The sequence below is a fragment of the Macrotis lagotis genome, chromosome 1 (assembly GCF_037893015.1).
Source record: "Macrotis lagotis isolate mMagLag1 chromosome 1, bilby.v1.9.chrom.fasta, whole genome shotgun sequence".
In the NCBI taxonomy this organism is placed as follows: Eukaryota; Metazoa; Chordata; class Mammalia; order Peramelemorphia; family Peramelidae; genus Macrotis; species Macrotis lagotis.
The window spans coordinates 134,392,687-134,401,512 of record NC_133658.1 but is presented as its reverse complement, the minus strand read 5'-3'; the positions used below and the strand labels follow the sequence as shown (position 1 = coordinate 134,401,512).

General features: G+C 35.9%; 1 pseudogene; it reads right to left on the bottom strand.

Moving 5' to 3' along the window:
• Positions 1-5,911: 5,911 nt before the first annotated feature.
• Positions 5,912-8,580, bottom strand: LOC141516008 (large ribosomal subunit protein eL20 pseudogene; annotated as a pseudogene).
• Between the last annotated feature and the right edge of the window lie 246 nt (positions 8,581-8,826).

The following is an 8,826-nucleotide window of genomic DNA, read 5'->3' as shown; positions in this document are numbered from 1 at the left end:
ATACACATTACATGTGCATACATATGAATTGGATATATTTAAGGAAGAATAAGACCTTTGGATTAAGGGTTTATTCCACTCTCTGTTGTCCACCTGATATACCTGTCATCTGTGATTCGAAGGATTTATAGCTTCCTCTCAGCCATACAATTAAAAGCAGACCAGCTAAAGCAGGTTGAGGATAATCAAGTAGTCTCAAACTCATTATTGATCTTTAGGGTAAATTCCCCTTGTGAAATCGGGAGATGAAAATAATTTATTCCTGATCAAAAAGGTAGCTGAAGGAGGTGTTGTATAGCTTAGTTTGGGATATCTAAGATGCCAAAATCTAGTATCTAGAGCCATCACCAGTGCCTTGACTCTGTATTGCAATAGAATTGTAATGACATTAGAAGAGAAAATGGGGCTGATGACTTCATGCAACTCTTCCTCACATAAATCCAATTCACGCATGAATCAAAAGTCATCATCCATACCATTTTACCACTATTCTCAAAGTCCTATGGCAATAGGCAAGTGATAAAAAAAAAGCATGCACAGATACATTAGAAGTTGTAGTCATAGCCCTGCACAGAGATGGCATAGGCTATAGGGAAGTCTGGTCAATGGAAACAGTCATGGGATTTGGCAGTCATGGCATTCTGCAGTCCTTTGGTTGTCTGAAGAGCATTTTAAGGGTTGCACTTCTCCATTCCTAGAGTCAAGAAGAAGGCACTAGAAAAGGTGCCCTAAAAATTGCCTGTTACCCAGCCCTGTCCTTATTACTATGGTACCATCCTACTCTGCAATCCAAATTCACAAAAAAAATATGCCAAAACTTCTTCAAATATGATTCCACTCACCATCAGAACATGGAATATGCACATTCACATAAACAATACAAAATCCAGTAGATTTGAATGAATAGTTCTTGTTGAGAGAGAAATCAGCAGGAAACACTGAGAGAAACAAGACTGCCAAATGAAGGCCAATTTATTGAAGTCAAAGCTAAATATAGCTTTTTCTAGAGTAACCAAAGTTTAGGGGAGCACCATGAAGCTAGTGAAATGGTAGAATTCTATCAATGGGAAATCAAAATCAATCTAGTAGTGATCCAAGACACTGGAGAGAAATGAGAAAACTGATGGAGATTTTCCCAATTTCCCTCTGAAACTAGGAATTTTAAATGAAGTCTCTGAACAGACCCCCATAATTACAGAACCCCCAAAATGAAGCAACTTTTTTTCTCAAGATACCTTGGAGCAACTTCAGAAATGATCTGTCTCATTAGTAAGAGGGAAGTACAGCTTAGTATAGTTGGGGGAACCAGGAAGCCAGCAGGAGACTATTAGCCACCGTGCAGTTCAGTAAAACCAAGACACCTGGGTTCCAGCTTGGCAGGCCAAGAGTAGAGCAGTGAAAATTCGAGCTCCAACATAGAAGGTATACTTCAAGACCTGTAAAGCAGGTGCAGCCTGGAAATTGTACTGGACCACCCTAATAGAGGGAGTAACTGAGTTTTAGAAACTAGTTCAAAAAGAAGGGGTTCAGATCACTGACCTCCCCCACAGCAGGGAGAAAACCTTGAGAATGTACTCCCTGGGCTCCAGGAGTAAAGTTTGACTTTCAAAGTGAGCAAAAAAATTTAAAAACTATGTCAACCATAAAAGCTACATTGGTGACAGGGAACATCAAGCCATCATCTTAGAAGAGGAAAGCAATTACAAAATGATTGCAAGTGAAGCCTCAGAAGGGATTATGAATTTTTCTCAAATCCAAAAATTACTCTTGAGGAACTCAAAAAGGATTTTTAAAATCAAATGAGAGAGTAAAAACAAAAATGGATAAAAGGAATGAGAGTCATACAAAAGAATCATAAAAAATTAGGAAAAAGAGAAAAAAATTGACTGAATAAAAGTAGAATTGGCCAAATAGAAAAAAAAAGCAATTCCTTTTAAAGTAGTATAGACCAACCAGAAAAGGTAACACAGAAGCTAACTACAGAAAATAAATCTTTAATAATTAAAATTGGTTAAGTGGAAACTAATGACTCTAAAAGACATCAAGAATGTATTAAACAAAACAAAAAAGATGGGGAAAAATAGAAGAAAATGTAAAATACCTCTTAGGAAAAATGACCAATCTGGAAAATAGATCCAGTACAGACTATGTATGAGTCATTGGTATGTCTGAATGCCATGTTCAAAAAAAAGCTTGGAAAATATTTTAAGAAATTATGAAGGAAAACTGTCCTAGTATCCTAGAATAAAGAGAAAAAATAATTCTTTAAAGGATCCTAAATAAAAAATTCCAAAAAATATTGTAACCAAATTTAGGAATTATCAACTGAAATAGAAAATACAAGTCAAATACCAAGGAACCACAGTTAAGATTATACAGGGCCTAAAAGGTTCAAATTAAATTTTCAGAAGGCCTGGAATATAAAATTCTGGAAGGCAAAGGCAATTAGATTACAACCAAAATTCAACTCCCCTGCAATATTCAGCATATTTTTTCAGGGGGGAAAGGTGGACATTCAACAAAATAGAAGATTTTTAAACATACGTGAAAAAAAAAGTGCAGCACTGAAGAGAATCTTTGATTCTAATATAAGACTCAAGAAATATGTAAAAAGGTAAAAATAAAGAAAAAAAGACATGTCAATAAGACTAAACTATTTATATCCCTATATGTAAAGATAAAATCTCTAAGTCTTGGTAATTGAATTTCCATTAGAATAGTTGAAAGGAGGTTCAGAATCAAGGCAGCAGCATGAGAAGAGTCTTTTTCGAGAAGCAAAAGATTCTAACAACCTTAAAATTATGACTCTAACTAAATTTTTGAGAGACAGAACCCACAGAAAGATCCAGTGAGACAGTTTTCCAGCCCAAGGTAAACTGGAAGTTAGTGAGAAAGTTCTTTCCATGGGTCCGAGGGGGTGAAGGCTCAGCCAAGAATATTGCACCAGGGTGAAGGAGCTCCAGTATTCCAGGAAAAGCCTGCTGGGTACCTGGAGGCCTGTGTCCCGGGGAGTCTGGCTCCCAGCAGCAGAAACAGTTTCCTGACCTGCCAACCCAGGAAATACCAAGCGGAGTGCAAAAGTAAATTGGAGCCAACCTGCCCCTCAGTACACCTGTGGTCATCAGCATAGCTGCAGCCCTCAGTGCAGTCCAGATTCCAGGAAATGGAAGCAGACTTGTAGAGTCACCCACCTGCTTCCAGAACACTCAGTCCATGGAAGGTAAGGGGGTAGGGGAGACTATCAAAGTCTATCCTCTGACCCTGGGATAGGACTCTTGTGCTTTGCCCATATTCAGACCCTGACTACAGTCTGGGGCCCCCATTGCCATAAAGCAGGGACCTTCCTCACAGCCCCAGGACAGAGGGATGAACTTTTTGATCATCCACAGAACAAAGCACAGGCCAGGAGAGCAGTCAGAGCCTCTCAAAAAACCTCGAAGGAACTGAAATCCTTGCAGGATATCCCAATAATTCTCAATACTCAGGAAGCATCCCCAAACTATGCACAATCTGGGGAAATGAGTAAAAAGAAATAGAAAAGCTGAAAGAAGCATTCTTGGATATAGGGTTGGGATATTAGGTGTAAAAAAAATAATTCCTGAAAAAAAGCTAAACTGTGAGAAGATGAAAATAGAAGAGAATCAATAGCATCACATGAAGAAACACAAAGGACTTATTATAGTAAACAGAAAGAAGGAAGGCTGTGAGCATTAAGTGAATCTCTCAGCAGATTTAGCTAAAAGAAGGAACAGCATACATTGCCAATTGGGTTTAGAAATTGTTCCTATCCTCCAGGGGATAAAGGGTAAAGAAAGGGGAATAAGGCACTGATAGGAAGAAGTGTAGAAGGAAAGAGAAAAATAGGAGGGGAAATGGGGAAGGAAAAGAAGATGGATTAATAGAAGGAAAGGCAAATTGAAGGAGGTACTAATGAGGAGATACAAAATTAAAAGAAAGAGAAAAGTAAAACTGGAAAAAATAGAATGGAGGGAAATAGAATTTGTAATCATAACAATGAATATAAATGGGATTAACTTTCTCATAAAACAGGAGATAGCAGAATGGATTAATAACCAGCATCCTATAATGAGTTGTTTACAAAAAACATATTTGAAGCACAGAGAACCACAGAGTTAAGTTAAAAAGATTGGAGTAGAATATATTATGCTTCAGCTGAAAATAAATGCAAGAGTAGTGACCTAGATGTCAGAGAAATAAAAGCAAAAATAGATATAATTAAAAGGTATAAAGAAGGAAACTACATCTTTCTAATCAAAAGCAATAGTAAATATTTATGGACCAAGTGGTATAGTATACAAATACTTAGAAGCTAAATAGTTACAGGAAGCAGAGAAAGCAAAACTATATTAACAGAGGACCTTAAACTCCCTCTTTCAGAATTAAATAAATATAAACACAAAAATAAACAAGAAGGATGTTAGAGAGATGAATAACTTTTAGAAAAAGTTATATATGATGAACAATGGACAAATCTGAATGGAGATAAAAGGAATACATCTTTGTCTCAGCAATATGTTGCACTTATACAAAAATAAACATACTTTAGGGCATAAAAAAACTTCACAATCTCTTGGTCTCTAAGAATATTCCCTCTAATTTTTGTTAAAGTATCAAATAAAGCAAAATTGCTTCATGATCTATTTGTGCCCAGTTCCTCTAAAATACTCTCTCTCTCTCTCTCTCTCTCTCTCTCTCTCTCTCTCTCTCTCTCTCTCTCTCTCTCTCTCTCTCCCCCTATAGTACTCTAACCATAATACAGGAACCTTTGGCTTTTGAGGACTTTTAAATATTAATTTATTTGTTTTTTCAATTATATGCAATGGTAGTTTTCACCATTCAGTTTTTGCGAGGTTTTGTATTTTATATTTTCTCCCTCTTTCCCTTCCCTCTCCTCTCGCCAGATGGAAAGTAAAATGAAATAGGTTCTACATTTATAACCATGTTAAACATAGATCCATATTGATCATATTGTGAGAGAAGAATCAGATCCAAGTTGGGTGGAGAAGAAAAAATTGACATAACACATGGCATCTTTTAAAATTGAAAATGATAAATTTTGGTGTTCATTTAAGCTCAACAGTTGCTTCTTTGGATATGGAAGATATTTTCCATCACAAGTCTTTTAAAATTGTCTTTGATTATTATACTGCTGAAATGAACAAGTTCATCATGGTAGATCATCATCCCATGTTGTTGTTAGTGACTATAATGCTCTTCTAGTTCTACTTATTTCACTCATGATTAATTGATGATATTCTTTCCAAGCTTTTCTGAAATCTCATCCCTCCTGATTTCTTATAGAAGAAAAGTAATCTCATGCATATAGCAGTGTGTTCAGCCATTCCCCAAGTGTTAGGCATCCCCTAAATTTCATATTCCTTACCAATACAAAAAGAGCTGCTATGAATATTTTTGTGTCTTAGAAGTTTTACCCATTATCATGACCACTTCAGGATAAAGATCCAGTAATGTTATTGTTGAATCAAAGGCTATGATCAGTTTTATTGCTCTTTGAACATTATAACAAAATGCTCTACAGAAAGGTTGGATCAGTCCACAACTCCACCAGTCATGCCTTAGTGTACCAGTTTTCCCAGATCCCCTGTAACATTGATTGTTTTCCATTCTAGACATATTGGCCAATTTCAGAGGTAAGAAGTGGTGTTTTAATCTGCATTTCTTTATTCAAAAATGCTTTGGAGCAATTCTTCATTTGACTATAGAAAACTTTGATTTCTTTATCTAAGAATTGCCTTTCCATATCCTTTTATCATTTATCAATTGATGATTGGCTTGCTTTATTTGTTTTTGTTTTTTTGGGGAGGCTGTTTCCAAATAGGAAATTTATTTAAAGAGATCAAATAAAACTTGTGCCTCCTTGCCTCTGCACTTAAAAGAATGTGTTGGGTCTCTTGGTAGTAAAGCATGGTTTGTGTTGGCGACACAGAACTCTGTGGGGTAGAGGGAAATTGATTTTGGAGTCGTTGAAACTGCTTGACTGCCAGTTGGCAGCACTTGCTGGCAGGAATTTCTTCTACTTTCATGATCTCGATGGAGTGGGCTCGGGCATGGTGATGGGCCCCCATATCCAGGTAGCACAGAGTGATGGCACCAGCATCAGGTCTCTGTACTCCCTGTACATGCTGTGGGTTCCACTCCTGGAATCGTAACGCAGCCAGATGCCAAAATTTTTCACCCTAGGAGGGGACTTTTCAAAAAACTGTCCACTGTATATGATCTCTCCAGAAGACTTCTTCATCTTTTTCAGCTGGGACACAAAGTAGCAGAATCGGGACTTTGCTAAGGTATGGTTAGGAGCAAAGATAAGTATGCGATAAAGAGGCAGCACTTGAGTCTTGGGAGTAGGCAGGCATGTTCCAACTACCTTGTACTCTCTCAGGGTGCCCGAGGCCTTCGTGGTGCTGCTTCCCCACTTCCCGCCAACCTGCAAAAGCTATTTGTTTTGTTTTTTTTTAATAATTTAACTAAGTGTTCTATTTATTTTAGAAATGAGTCCTTTATTAGGAATAGTAGTTGTAAAAATTACTTCCCAACTAACTATGTTCCTCTTAATCTTGCTTATGCAAAACCTCTTAAATTGAATAAAAATTATCCAGTTTGTTTTTTAATAATATCCTCTATCTCTTCTTGGTCATAAACTGATCCTCTTTCCATAGATCTAATAGACAGTTAATACTTGTTCTCCTAATTGGCTTATAATATTATCTCTTATGTCAAATTCCTGTACCCATTTTGACTTACATTTATCTGTATCTGTATCTGAAATACAACTTTTGTTACCTAATGTATGGAAAAATGAAAGATCACTTCATCATCTATTTCTATGCAGACCTTCCAAGTACACTCTTTTTCTCTGCCACTATTGCACTATTGCTCTACCTAAAATGGCTATTAAAGTGAGATCACTTATGATTAAATTATTTACAGATTCTCTAAGTGTTCTCCTTCCCTCCAGTAGAAATACAAATTTGTGTTTGTAATGAACATCACTTCGTAACTCATTTATCTCAATATCCTCTAAATAGTCCCTACAACTATATTCTACCATCATTTGCTAGGGTATTGGCTAAAGAATGAATATTTTCATGGTCATCTTAGACTCATAGCCTCTGTAAAAGAATTTCTTTTAACTATTCTAAGTAAAAGGCAATTATTAAGAGTTATAAGTATTATCTTCCTTTTAGGGAAGTTTAATATTTATTGTTTACAAATTTAATGTTCTTTTGCCTTTCCATTTACCTTTATGCACAGCTCTTCATTTTTGAATTTAAGGATTGAATTTTCTGTGCAGTTCAGATCTTTTTATTAGAAATTTTTGAAAATCCTCTATTTCATTGAAAATCTAACTTTCCCCAGAAATATTATGTTGAATTTTTTAGGTAGTTAATTTGTGGTTGTAATGCAAGATCCTTTACCTTCCAGAATATTCTGTCCCAGATCCTTTGAACCTTAATGTTAAAGCTGTTAAGTCCTTTGTAAGTCTGATTGTGGTTAATTGATATATAAATAAATTCTTTTTTTTTTGGATACTTGTAGTATTTCCTCTTTTAGCTGAGAATTCTGGAATTTGGCTGTAATATTTCTTGGAGTTTTTTTTTTCCTGGAATCTCTTTCTAGAAGTGATCTGTGGATTCTTTCCAGGATTATTTTGCCTTCATGTTCTAGGATGTTTGAGCAATTTTTCCATGATAATTTCCTGAAATATATGTTCCAGACTCTAAGGTATTTGGGAAGACCAATAATTCCTAAATTATCTCTCCTGGATCTCTTTTCTAGGTTATTTGATTTTCGTAAAAAGTACTTTTCATTTTCTTCTATTTTTAAGTCTTTTGTGTTTGCCTGATGGAATCTTAGTTTCTCATAAAGCTTTTGGTTTTCATCTGTCTGTTTCTAATTTTTAGGATTTTATTTTTTTCAGTTAGCTTTTGTATTTTTATTGCCTTTTCCAAGTGGTCAAATTTAATTTTAAATTAGTGGCATTTTTGATGAGTTACATTCTTTTTCCAGTTGGTCATTTTTAATTTTAGAGAAGTTGATTTCTTCAGTCTACTTTTCCATAATTCTCTTAAATGACTTTCATTTCTTTTTTTATACATTTTTATTCTTCCTCTCTTTTGGTTTTTTAAAATCCTTTATGAGATCTATTATTACATTTTGGATTTGAGATCAATTCATAAACTCTTTTGAGGCTTCCCATGTAGGTAATTTGTCCCACTTAATTCTAAGACAGCATTTTTATCAACGCTATCTGAATAAGTGCTTTCTATCATTATGTGCTCTTTTTTTGCTCATTTTAATACCTGAACTCTTCTCCTGTGGTACTAAGAGTAGAGTCTCAGGCTTTTTGTCCTGAGACTGGAACCTGGTCCCTGACTTAATAAGGTGTTACTTATGCAGCCCAAGCATTGTCTGTGCAGAAATTTGTTCCTTCCTTTAGACCCAAGCTTTTCTAATGCTATGAGTTGTTCCTAACCCAGTCCCATCTGTTACCCCAGTGTTCCCAGGGCTCAGAATTTTTCTGCAGCTGGGACCCTCCATTTAGCCTGTTATCAAGCTCATTTGCTGAACTGGGAACTGAGCCATGCTGTGGCTAAGAGCCTGTCACTGGCTTTCCCATTCTCCTGCTTAAACTGGATTATATTTCCCCTTTACCCCTGGAGAGACAGACCTCTGTTCAAGAACATCCACAATACCTAGAGTTGAAAGCTTGTTTTGCTCTTTCCTTTATGGGATCTATAGCTTTAAGGTCTGTGTACAGGTTTCAATCAGTCTTTTCATTTAGTT